The 14243-nt window shown below is 32.8% G+C and overlaps 2 long non-coding RNA genes across 2 annotated transcripts; one reads left to right on the top strand and one right to left on the bottom strand.

The window, feature by feature from the left end:
* The first annotated feature begins 8462 nt into the window (after positions 1-8462).
* LOC125208368 lies at positions 8463-10123 on the top strand. The gene is made up of 3 exons (XR_007174098.1): positions 8463-8618; positions 9425-9485; positions 9948-10123. It is a non-coding gene; the product is annotated as an uncharacterized LOC125208368 (long non-coding RNA).
* Positions 8552-9227, bottom strand: LOC125208366. The gene is made up of 2 exons (XR_007174097.1): positions 8879-9227; positions 8552-8806 (listed from the first exon to the last, which is right to left on the bottom strand). It is a non-coding gene; the product is annotated as an uncharacterized LOC125208366 (long non-coding RNA).
* Positions 10124-14243: the final 4120 nt, after the last annotated feature.

The following is a 14243-nucleotide window of genomic DNA, read 5'->3' as shown; positions in this document are numbered from 1 at the left end:
TAGTCGTATGAATATAAAGTGTTATTACATTTTTTAATATAAAACTCCAACTAATGATATTGTTTCCATTTCAACTGATTAGTTGACAATGTTAAATGAGTACAAAAAAAAATTACTTTAACTACCGATGACAAAGTTAAATCAGTTCAAGAAAAAACAAATCAATCGTGCATTGCACGAGAGTTAACATTAAGTATGGCGTATTAAAACAGAAAAAACCAACTTTAATTTGGAATAATATATGTATGTTCTTGGACACAAGTTATTAGGCCCAAAATCAGTAAACATTTAATAAAGATTAGGTACTCAATTGAACTTTATCTCCTCTTGGTATTCTTTATTTTTCTAAAATTAGGTCTTTGCATATAAATATGATTTAATTTTGGAAAATTAGTAATTTATCTTTATAAGAGAGATTTCAACATTTATCTTTGGCAGATCTTATATAAGAATGTTTAAACAGGTCAAAATTGTAACATTTCATAAAAAAACCATAAAAATTTCGATTAAATACCTAACTTAATGTGGAATATTGGAGAGAGAAAATGTGATTGTAAGTATTAAATGGAGAAAGAAAGAGAGTTGAATATTTAATAGGACAAAGAAAAAAGTGGTTGAAGTTATAAATTGGACACAGAAAATTACTAAAAGTAGAATTGTGTCATCTTGGTTGAGACAAACTAAAAAGAAAAGTGTGTCATCTTAATTGAGACAAACTAAAAAGAAAAGTGTGTCATCTTAGTTGGGGCGAAGGGAGTAATATTTATTTAATATGTTTATAATTATGATGACAATATTATATACTAATGAGTAAAATGACACATATATTCGAACATGAATGTTACAAAAAATAAGAAAAATTGCAAGGGGATTGCATCACACGCACACGCGCGCTCTGATTGGGCACTAGCCATGAGTGCATGCACGTGCGCGTGAGGGTGGATTTTAGGTGTTGCCTTTAATTTGTTTCGACATTTTAATTTTTTTAATTAGGTATTTTAGGTGTTGCCTTTAATTTGTTTCTACATTTAATTTTATTTAGTCAAGTAAAAACTTTAAAAAGATAAAAATAATGATGATGTGGATAATGGGGATGGAAGAATTTATAGGTTGGACTATTGCAGGTGTATGGCTGGAAGATAAATACTGATGTGGCAGGGAAAAAAATGGAGATGAGTAGATTTATAGGTGTTTCTGATAGTTCCACGGTTTTCTAGCCTTAGAAGTCTAGTCGAATCCTTTGGACCTGTTAGATCGCGTGATATCATACCGCACCTGCACTGCACTCGTTAAAGCTCTAAGCGCTCTCAGTATACATTATTGCATAAGATATGTTTTAACATACTAAGTGGTCGTAATAATGTAAAGTTTAGCACAACAATGTTTACAAAAAAGCTTTACATTATTATCGGTAGCCTATTGCATAATGTATCCGTCAGATGTAAACAATGTAACAGAGATCATGCCAAAAAATGCCAACACAAGCCTTAATATGTTACATTATTCAAAGTTCAAGATCTCAAGCCTTAACAGAGACACAAAGCTTACCATCTTCGGTGTTAGAATTGGTCTTGAAGGGTCGCCCTCTTCTGACCACGTTCTTCCCTTTTTCCATTTGTTAGAACTGTATGAAAAATAAATATAAACGAGAACTTTAGAATAAAAAAAAAACCCTAAACCAATCAAACAAACAAGCAACCAATCCTAAGTTATACTCTGAAAAATGTAATGTAAACCAACAATTTTTCAACGGATTACAATTCCCAAAAAAAAACCTAGGATCGAATAATCTCAGTAATGTAAACCTACGGTCGATTAATCTCAGTAATGCAAACCAAAATCAAATCTTTGTATTAAATCAGTCGAATCAATCGATTACAGTTCAACAAAAAACAAGTTCACTCACCTCAAAACTGTAAACTTCTGATTTTGTAACGGGCTTTGGGTAGAGTCTACCGCCGCCGCCGTCGCTTCGATTGTCAAGGCCAGATTCGATTTTCCCGACGCCTCCGTTACTGTGGACAAGGAATCGCCTAGGTGAAAATTTGAAAGTGAGGGAATGAAGTGATAACAAGAAGACTAGGGTTGAATGTGTCGAGATTTTTAGTGTACTAGGTTTTCATCGATTCATCTGCTTTGGAGTGAGAAACTGAGAGCGAGGAGAATGTGGGAGGTCGGTTGAAATTAATTGGCGCTTATTTAGGAGCTTCCATTTTTGAAAAACGTTTGAAATAGTATTTGTTCCAAATATACCCCTATAATGTAATTCGAAACTCATAATAATGTAACACGGATAAGGATGTAAATTATGAATCTAAACCGTCCATCCACTTAATCCTAAGGCTGGAAATACATTTGAACTTAACACTTAAAGATCAGTTGGAGTCTTGGACCCTAATGCACCCCTATTACTATATATATATATGTATATATATAGAGTCCTATTAACCACAAATCCACCCTTAAAGACCGAACTAGAGACCAAATTAGGGCCACTCATTTTTCTTAATCTTATGGTTATGATTAATTTACAATTAATTTAATATTTTATTAAATAAAAATGTTTTTTTTTATTTTTTAATATATTTTATATATTTTTTATTTTAATTTTTTTTAAATTTTTTTTAAAAAAATTTTAAATTTTTTTATATTTTTTAAAAAAAATTATTTTTTTTTATTCGATAAAAACTTGATGGAGTAAATAATGAACTATATTCACTACATAATGAACTAAATGAATGTATGTTATGAACTTATTACTTCATTTAGTCGTGCTATTACTTCATTCCGTTAGTTTATTACTTCATTTGTTAATGTTATTACTTCGTTCTATTAGTTTATTACTTCATTCTGTTAGTTTATTACTTCATTCTGTCATGCTATTACTTCATTCCGTTAGTTTATTACTTCATAATGTGTTATGACATAATTATCTTTCAGTTGGGTTTAGGGTTATTACTTCATTCAGTCATGTTATTGTTATGAGCTTATTACTTCATTCAGTCGTGTTATTACTTCATTCCATTAGTTTATTACTTCATTTATTCATGCTATTACTTCATTCTGTTAATCCTCCGTCCCGGCTAAGATGACACATTGCTTAGCCGGCACGAGATTTTAGGAGTTATTGGTTAAAGTGTTTAATTGGGGAAAGAGAAGGTGAGTGTAAGTATTAAAGTAGAGAGATAAAGAAATATGGATATTTTAATAGGAGTGAGAAAAAGTGGTTGTGTGTATTAATTGGAGAGAGAAAGTTACCAAAAAAGGAAATGTGTCATCTTAGTTGGGACAAACTAAAAAGGAAACGTGTCATATTAAGCGGGACGGAGGGAGTAGTTTATTACTTCATTCTGTTAGTTTATTACTTCATTCAGTCATGATGTTACTTCATTCCATTAGTTTATTACTTCATAATGCGTTATGACATAATTATCTTTCAGTTGGGTGTAGGGTTATTACTTCATTCCGTTAGTTTATCACTTCATTCAATCATGTTATTACTTCATTCTATTAGTTTAGTACTTCATTCCGTTAGTTTATTACTTCATTCAGTCATGCTATTACTTCATTCCGTTAGTTTATTACTTCATTCAGTTATGTTATTACTTCATTTCATTAGTTTACTACTTCATTTCATTAGTTTATTACTTCATTTTATTACTTCATAATGTGTTATGACATAATTATCTTTCAGTTGAAGTAAATTCAGTATATAATGAATGCGAAAAATTACTTCATAACATACATTCATTTAGTTCATTATGTAGTGAATATAGTTCATTATTTACTCCAGCATGTTTTTATCGAATAAAAAAAAATTCTAAAAAAAAAATTAAAAAAAAATTAAAAAAAAAATTTAAAAAAGAATTTTAAAAAAAAATTTAAAAAAAATTAAAAAAAATAAAAAAAAATAAAAATTTTTTATAAATTTTTAAAAAAAATTTAAAAAATAAATTAAAAAAGTTTATATTTAATAAAATATTAAATAAAATCTAAATTAATCATAACCATAAGATTAAGAAAAATTAGTGGCCCAAATTTGGTCTCTAGTTCGGTCTTTAAGAAGGGTTCGACATTGATCACAACATTATATATATATATATATATATATATATATGGATGTGATCATATGATAACTTATATTTATGGTGATAACCTAATAACCCTCATTTTATGGACGAAAAATATCATTTTATGGAACAGAATATCATTTTATGGAATAAAAGTATCATTTTATGCATGCTGAAAAAATATCATTTTATCGTGTATAAATATCATTTTTAGTAAAAATGATACTTTTGACCCATAAAATGATAGGGTTATTAGGTTATCACATAAATATGAGTTATGATATGATCGCACCCCTATATATATATATAGGGATGTACTAAGATGACAACCCTCTTTATTGTAACACCATACCACCATTTTAGGCCATTGGATCTGAAAATCGTGTGCTTGTCATGCTGCCACGTGTAAAAACACGGAGGGGTAAAATAGGAAATTTCTAATTTTACGTTACCAGATTGCAGTGATGTTCATTGAATATTGCAGTCTTACCACAACAATATTGCAGTTTACCACGACTGCAATATCTAATACAGTAGACTGCAAACCCGTGTTTTTTCACGAAACTTAATCCTAGGCGTCCATAAATGAGATCTAACGGGCTATATTGGTGGTATGGTGTTATCCTATCTATAGTGGCACCATAGTGCACCCCTATATATATATATATATATATATATATATATATATATATATATATATATATAGGGAGATGATCAAAATAAGAATGCATTTAAATCCAGAAATGCAGCCCAAATCTTGGCCCTAGAATTAGATGATCTAATGGTCAATAATTAACCCAAAACACGGAAGGTCATAATTAAGTAGTTTTAGGTCATATTATAAGATTTGGGTTTATGTCATGTTAAGATCAATTTAGGTCATGCTTTGTTAGCATGACCTAAAAATAAACTAACTATGACCTACAAATGCCCTACGTATGACCGAGTTCTGCGTTTTTGTATTTAAATCTGGTCTTTATAGATCAAAACCCTATATATATATATATATATATATATATATATAGGGGAGCACTAGGGTGTCCCCTTATTTAGCGTCACAACGTACATCCAATCTGGTGCTGCCATGTGGCACAAAACATGCAATATTTTAAACACAAAAATGCAATCTAGTTGTATATGCATTTTCGCAGATTGCATTTTAGTTGTATGTAAATTGCATTTTATAGTGTTGAGTTTTGCATTTTCACATAAATTGCATTTTTTATCGTAGAAGGACCCGTTTATACGTATGAAATATATTTCCACAATTATTATATAATGGTTTTCCATAATGTACGATTTTGGTTTTGTAATGTAGGAATACCTCCTGTAATGAGGTAATAGTTTTACGTGTAGTTATATTTGTGCCGGAAGTTTATACCTTCCCCCTAGGGTTTAGTAGTCCAAGGGACTAGGTTGTAGTACAAATTCAGTGACACAACTTTGATAAAGGCCGGGAGTTAGTTCCATTCCCGTAGGATTTTATTATCCGTAGGGCTAGGGTCTAGTTCCATATAATTCACAAATTGATTTTAATGTAAGAAAAATTGCTTTTAATGTACTTGTCAGTTTCAAAGTAAATTAGAATCGTATTACATCCCAAATGCCGGAAAGTAACACCTTTCCCCTAGGGTTTAGTAGTCCAAGGGGCTCGGTTGTAGTACTAGGTTCATTGACACAACTTTCACAAAAGGGCGTGAGTTAGTCCCATTCCCGTAGGGTTAAATTATCCATAAGGCTAGGCTCTAGTTCCCGCATTTTCCGTATTTGATTCTAACAAACGAAATATTGCGTTTAATGTATTTTGGTGTTGTCAAGTAATGTATACTTTTGGTACATATATTTTTTTGGTACATATGTTTTTTTTTGAACGCTCTGATTTAATGTCTTCATTATTCCATTTTTTATATACATTATTGTCTATTAGCTACTACATTATTCAACATAATGGTGACTTTATATCTGTTTTCTTTAAGAAGGAATATCAAACTATTACAGTCGCATTTGTTCACTACAAATTTAGATGTATTCATTATAGAATCAATTATGCCTCAACAATGTTTCTATTTCCCTCAATTCTGCCTCAGTAATGTATCTATTTCCCTCAAACAATGTAATTTTAATTTAAAATTAGAAATCGTTTATGTATGATTTTTTGTAGTTTTGTTACATTACTAATGGAACGAAGTTTATATTTTACCATTCCCTTATCATTTGATTAATGTACATATTTCCCTTCAAATAACGAAATATTAGGGAACACAAAAAGTGTACTGTATCTGGTTTAATATAGTAACACTATTACTCGTGAACGAAGTTTACATTAATCTATAATAGAGTCGTGTTTAACTTAGTTCTGAAAACAAAAAGTACCAAAAGTATTACCAGTACAAGTTTTCAAAAGCGACCACATCACTAATATAAAACAACAAACCAATCTTTGGTTCCCACAAATAAAGTCTAACATTCAGGGTACTCATTTCAAATTATAATTTTGAACATACTTTTCCAGAAGCATTCACTGCGTTCACTATTTTTCGGGGCTTGAGCATCTTCCTTGGCTTCACGAACTTTGTTTGAGCATCTACGTCAGCTTCACCAACTTTGTTGCACAACTCCTCAAGTACAAGTGTTGTCCTTCTTGCTTCACCTAGGTTTTACCACATCATCGTCCTACATGATTTCAAGCATTTCTTGTCGCAGCCGGTGTGCTAATGCAATGAGCATGTCATCGTCAAAGTCATCATCAAAATCAATTGTGGTCCTCTTTGTACCTATTTAAAAACGTATACATTGATTAGTTTAAATGATACATTAATAATAAACACATTATTATATTATTAAAAATATGAAACTATAATGTAACACATCAATGTGAATTAGTGTAAATATACGCAAGGCCTACTGTAACCACAGACGGCAAATAATATAACTTAACAAATGTATTACCGTAACATAGCATAGTTTAACACAATAAATAAGCTTATCAGTTTAAAATAATGTAAACATTTTCTTAAATAATGTATCAAATCCTAATGTAAGCAAATATTGTAATCTTAAGAAGCTATAATGTAACTCAACAAATGTATTAATGTAACAGAGCATACTACAACACATAATAATGTAGCACATTAGTAGATAATAATTTTAAAAATCTTCCTAAATAATGTATCTCAACCTAATGTACAAACATATATATTGATGTAGCAAATCAGTGGAATAATGTATACAGAAATCAGAAATCATATATAAATGCAAGATGTAACCAAATAATGTAGCATTTAGTAGATTAATGTACAAGCACAGCTAAAAAAACAAATAATGTAAGAGGCATAGTTAAATGATGTAGACGATATAGAGACATGTCAGAAGCCATGTTAATGTCGTGGAGAAAACAAGTTAATGTACCTCTTGAATGGTACAATGTAAAAATAGATCAGGTGTATAAACCAGTTAATCTACCTCTTTAAAACAAGTTAATGTACTACTTTAAACACCGCATTGTTTATGAACAAATAGATCAAATGCAAACTGTGTAGACAAGCAGATAATGCACTATATTAGTGAAATAATGTAAGCCGAAGAGTTAGATGATGTAGCAGTTGTGGAGATATGTTGTTGGAAACCATTGACGGTAAACAAAATGAACATTACGGGCTGGAAAAACTAGTGATTCAAACATATACAACCAAATAATCAACTATATATCGAAAAACAAAAAAAAAATGAAACCCAGAAAAAAAATTCAAATATTTACTAAAAAACACTGAAATCACAGATTCAAATATCCCAAACAACATAAACTTCCATCACCACGGAAACCCTACGTCTGTGGTTGATTTCGCGAATTAATAACCGAAACTCTGCTCAATCGACTAACCTTGTTCGCGTTCGTCTTCAAATGGGCAAAACAGTAAACCGTTTGATTCAATCGACACACCAACTCGACCACATACACTTCGCGGCTTCGATTTGTAGCAACTCTTTCGGCGGCGTCTTCAATTGTTGAAGATTAGGGCTTTTGACGAGATTTGGGTGGAAGAATGGGGATGGAAGGGTTTTTTATGAGAGAGAATTTGGGGAGACACAATTGTGATTTGATGGGAGAGAGAGGGATACAAATCGACAGTTTTAATTAAATGGCGGAAATTATGGACATGCAGTTTAAAACCGATGCTTGAGTTTGTGTCTTTCCCATTTTACCCATGTAATGTAGCAAAAATATGTATTAATGTAGGACGGATGTTTTAAATCATAACCATCCAAATCATTAATCCAAGGGCTGATATTAGTGTTAAGTTTAAGACTAAGGGGGTGTAAGGACCTTAATGCACCCTTATATATATATATATATATACATATACATATATATATATATATATCCTTCCATGATACTGATCGGTTTTCTGCCTACAATTATTCTATATCTCCACATTCTTCAAAATCCAAGATAAATAAAAATAAAAAGTCTGAGAGAGGGGTTCCAGAGGAGAAAGCCGTGAGTTTCATTCCTCCTGCAATTGCAATATCTTTCTCCCTTACATAAAGGTATATTTCTCCCAATTACATATGAAATTCTTGCTGCATATTTTCATGAATCATGGTAGCACACTCACAGTAGGCCACGAGAATTTAGTTCATCCTTGCAACTTCTTGAATAATTCCTTGAATAATCTGTAACCGCTCCCAAGATATAATCTTTGGCCATTTTGTTTGAAACTATTTTCAACATGAACCTGCCCGAACAAATCGAATTTTAATAATGATAGTTATAAGAATTAAAAGGGAAACGAGGGAGGCGGACTTACCTGTCGCCGAAGGAGAAAAGGGACGGAGAATGAGTGGCTGCTCCAATTTTTGGGACATGGAGAGAGAGAGAAGACGATATCGATTACTGAGTTGAGATTTAGATGAATAGAGATGGGTGTTTCCTTAATTTTTGTGAAGAGAATGTCGAGAGGGAGAGAGTTGATGGTAGGAATTGGTGAGGAAGACGCGTTGGTGACGGCTGGGAGTATGCAGTACCTATTCTTTTTTTTCTTTTTGTATACACGTGTTGGGAAGGGAGTATGGACGTGTAGTATTGTGGGAGCATAGATACTAAGGAAATGTGTTGGTTAGGGGAGTATATACGTGTAGTGATGTGGGAGTATCAAGTATTTGGGCTTTGGAAATGTGCATATTGCCTTCTTCCAGTGACAACCGAGAGATTAACTATGTGGATAACTTAATTGATGAACCTGTTTTTATTATATGAGAACGAAGAATATTTTGAGCACACACTTAGAAGGCATGCATTGGTAAATTTAGTTTTTTGCAAAGTCTAATTTTAGCGTATCATATTATTTCAAAAGGTGAACTTTGCAAGTTGGTTGTGGTTGGAGCAGAAAGTGATTGAGGAGCTAAGTGAAGGAGGTGAACTTTCTTTTTAAATAAGGGCAATGCCCTAAGTATATTTTTATGTGAAAATGAATATTTGTCATGCCGTGTTTTGTTTTATCTATGGAACCTATCTGCTGTGGCTTTTGCTATCTATGGATAATCGAATTCGGGTCTGACTAGGGAGTGAGTCCCTACTCAGGCTAGTGTACACCAATGGGGATCGTGAGCCGTCTTTTGGGTCGGCCGGTCTAGTGACTTGGAATGTGGCCACATTCCTTGTCATCAATGGATCAGATATGGTAGACATCTGTGGGAAAATGACTGATCAGTCGAATTTTACAATGAAAATGATTTTGGTGTCTCGGGCATTTTTAAAGTTAGAACCCCGAGGACACTCTATGGTGGCATGATAAATACTTTTTATAAAATGTTTTCGGCATGAGTCCACTGAGTGCATCAAGTACTCAGCCCTGCATTCTTTTTAAAAATGTGCAGGTTGAGCTGTGACGAGCGCGGTGGGTGTTGAGCAGAGCTGGTGAAGATTTGTGTTTGCTTTTAAATATTCCGAATATATTATGTCTTCATACATAATATGATTCTTCTCTCGAATGCTTCCGCTAAATGTTGTTTCTTTCGAGTTCATATATTGATGAGATATTGTATTCCTTTGAGTTGTCAGCTGTTGATATAATACTCTGATTTAATTCGAATTGCCCCTATTATTTCGAGCTATGGTCGAGTTTCGTTTATTTACCCTTTCTTCCCTGCTTCTTTAATCCTCCCCTAATCACGATCAACCGTGTTTTCTATCCTTAGAAAATGCGGTTATGACAATAGGACAGACTATAGTGAATTCCCTCATACTTAATCTCTGAAATTGGATATTATTATTCGCAATTCATACATATAACATCTTATCCTAACGCTTATTCGATTAACCAAAACTATCACAAAATCGAAACAACTAATTTCAAGAATTCTAAATTTTTTTATTTTCAAATAAATTGCATTAAATCTTTTTTTACTATGGAACAGAGGGAATATTAAACATTGGGTTATACTCAATTGAACTAAATCTTCTCTTGACATTTTAAATTTTTTCCAAAATTAGGTCTTTGCATATAAATATAATTTTGTTTGGAAAATTAGTAAATCAAATTCATAAGAGAGATTCAACATGTATCTTTGGCAGAATCATACTCTGCAGAATGCTTAACTGCTGGGTCGAAAACTGTAACATTTCATCAAAAATACATTAATAATTTAGATTAAATACTTGTCTAACATGCTAATATTTATTTAATATATTTATAATTATGATGACAATATTATATGCTAATATGTAAAATGACATATATATTCGATTAGGAATGTTACTAAAAATAAGAAAGATTGAAAGGGGTTGCATGACACGCGCAGCTAAGGACCTGCCCCCGCTCCAGCGGGGGCATAGCCTGTGCCGTCTGCCATTTTATATAGGGGAGTAGTCGAGGCTGTGGGAGAATGGGGCGGTGGGAGAGAGAGGGATTAATTGGGGCAGGAGAGGAGAGAGAGTGTTGGGAGGGAGAAAGGAGGCAGAATTGGAACTCCGTAAAAATGGATTGGGAATTTGGGATTCGTTTGATTGGGAATTCACTAGTAATAAATTTTACTAGTACATTTTCTTAACGTATATGGAGTATTAGTTTTAAAAAGTGTGAGGAAAAGTTATTATTATATTTTAATATTTTATTATTATTTCTTAAAATTTCAAGAAAAACAATTACTCAAAATTTTGCTTCATAAGTATTAATATACTTTATGTATTAATTTCTTGTATTATAGTACTCTAGTAATTTATTTATACTATGTTATATATAAATTAGTAATTTAATAATACTCCCTTTTTTCATGATTTATAGTGTCATTTTGACTTCCGCATGAATTAAAAAATGTGAAAGAAAGTAGTGAAAATAGTTATTGAAGTGTAGATCCCACTTTTTTAGTAAAGTGTGGGGATTCACTCCCTAAAATGAAAAGAAAAAGTAAATGAAACTTTAAATTGTGGACATTACAAAATAAAAATTGAGACGTTATTTCAAAAACAAATGGAGTACTTTTAGTAATTTTATAATATCCTTATAATTCATATGTGTTTATGTTCATATAAAAATGAACTACTCCTAAAATCTACTTCGAATATAATCGTGGATACGTCAGGATAAAGGCTAGCCTCTTCCGCCTACAACAAGGACGTGTTATGCTACAATTTTTTTAAAATTTTAGCCCCGGCTCCTTTAAATTTCTAATTTCGTCACTGCACGCGCACACACGCGCTCTGATTGTGCACTAGCCATGAGTGCTTGCACGCGCGCGTGAGAGCGCGCGTGAGGAGCGGACTGCAGCCAGAGAGCCTTGCATGCAACTCAAGTTGCTGTCTTCTTCATCTCCGATCGTCTTTCAAGCCACCGTTGTGAATATTTGTATGACGTTTTATTTTCTTTTGTAAGAAATCTCTTGTGTCAACTTTGAAAAAAGTCAACCACAGTGAGATACCTAAATTCGCTGCGTTGATGTTATATATAAACGGGTGCACCAGTAAGTCTTCAATGATCAATTCTATTCATTTTGAAAATTTAAGGTTAGTTTTTCTTTCCCACTTTATTTTTCTCCAACCTAAATTTCTTTAGGTTGTAGCACTCCGATGAACGAAATTTAATTTCCTTTTTCTAATCTTCACCTATATATTGTGTGTGATCCCCTTACTGATTTTTTTTATTTTTTCAATTTTGAGTATTTAATTTGTTAATCTTCACTATAAAGCTACGGCGATGTACTCCCTCCTTTCCGCCTTATTAGAGGCGTTTCATTTTCTGCACGAGTTTGAACGAGTGCAAAATATGAAACGCCTCTAATAAGGCGGAACGGAGATAGTATTAATTACAGTACTATAAATTTGCTATTTATGTTCCACTCACACAAATATATATATATATATATATATACATGTATGTATTTTGCCTTAATTTATTTATTTTCTGTGTCAAGTAGTTGTGCAATATTATTATGGTTGATTTTATTAACAACAATCTTGAATATATAGAGCATGTTTACCGAAGAAGAAATAGGCAATTTCCTTGGAGTGTTGCAAGTGACACCCCAATTTATAGAGATTGAATGTGGCAGCACCAATCCAAGATATGGTGACACAGCAGGCAATCTTAGGGTTTTCAGTGATGGGAATGTGGAGGTGGATTGCATTTGTCGTGCTGATTGCGATAAAGGTAAACTAGAGATTTTCAAATTAGAATATTGTATGTGCGGAATCCCAAACTATTTTTTTTTATGTGTGTTGCCCTGTCCTAGCTAGCTAATTGCTAACTAGGGTGCGTGCAGTTAGAGTATTCCCGGCGGAGTTTGCAAAGCACGCCAGAAAAATAAACGCGCACGAGAAGTGGGATAGGCAGATATGGGTGTTTGGCAAGGATGGGACTAAAATAGGGCTGTGGAGAACATGTTTATTGAAGCATCACAAGCATACTTTCGTGAGGGGGGTGCGCCAACTCATTCATCGTGACGAGTTCGTACGATGCTCCCAGTGCGACAAAGAGCGTAGGTTTAGTATGCGAACCAAGGACCATTGCAAGATCTATCATGACGCTCTTGTCAAAACATATTGGACTTGTTCCGACATGCCAAATCATACGTACGTAATTAATCATATAAATTAAATATTGTGTGTACATTAATTAATTAATTAATTAATTTGTGTATTGTGTTTATACTAGATTGAGTTGCAGTGTTGGTGAGGAGCGAGAATCTCGGAAAGTGAACAGAGGATGTCCCAGAGCTACGAAATGTGAGGGTTGCGAGCAATGTGTTTGTTTTGGTTGTGAGATGTGTCGATTTGAGACGTGTGCTTGTCAATCATGTATTGATTTTATAATCAATATCTGATATTTTTTGGTTTAGAGTGAGTATGTAAAATGTACTATTAATTCTATTAGGTTCGCTCTTATGTTGTACTCTTAAAAAACAGTACTCCATCATTTTGTCACATCTGAATAATTTATGTTAATTTATACCCACATATATTAGAGAATGAAACTCAATAAATTACTGCATCATGTTTCTGAAATTACTGCAGACAATTTATTTTAATTTTTAATCGCAGCAATTTTACATTACCTCAATATTATCTCCAGCTAAGGAGATAGGAATTAATTGGGGCAGTAGAGAAGAGAGAGTGTTGGGAGGGAGAAAGGAGGCAGAACTGTAACTCCGTAAAAATGGATTGGGAATTTGGGATTCATTTGATTGGGAATTCACTAGTACGGAGTAATAAATTTTACTAGTACATTTTCTTAACGTATATGGAGTATTAGTTTTAAAAAGTGTGAGGGAAAGTTATTATTATACATGGATCAAATGACTTTTGATGATGTACAAGACCATATATACAGCTGTTTGACCGATCGAAATGCTTATTAAGAGTAAAATAAGTGAGTCACAAGAAACGAAGACTCAATAATAGTTATGAAATGAAAATCATGGAGAAAATGCGAATACATTCGTAGTTTATGTTTGACGAAACAAATTCCATCAACCAGAGGGATTCGTCTGAGAGGTGGCCAAGAAGAGCCACAAGTTGAAGAGACATTCGAGAAAAGAAACGCATGATGGCACAACTAACCTCACCCTCCCTGCTACGAAAGGGGAGAATCGATTTTTTTTAAAGAGTTATCGCGGGAGAACGGATATGGAGTCCTACAATGTGGAGTAAGGAAAAATGTTAGTAGCAAAATGCGAAGA

Source organism: Salvia hispanica, chromosome 2, assembly GCF_023119035.1.
Source record: "Salvia hispanica cultivar TCC Black 2014 chromosome 2, UniMelb_Shisp_WGS_1.0, whole genome shotgun sequence".
In the NCBI taxonomy this organism is placed as follows: Eukaryota; Viridiplantae; Streptophyta; class Magnoliopsida; order Lamiales; family Lamiaceae; genus Salvia; species Salvia hispanica.
The sequence above is the reverse complement of the archived record's forward strand: the minus strand, read 5'-3'. Positions and strand labels throughout refer to the sequence as shown.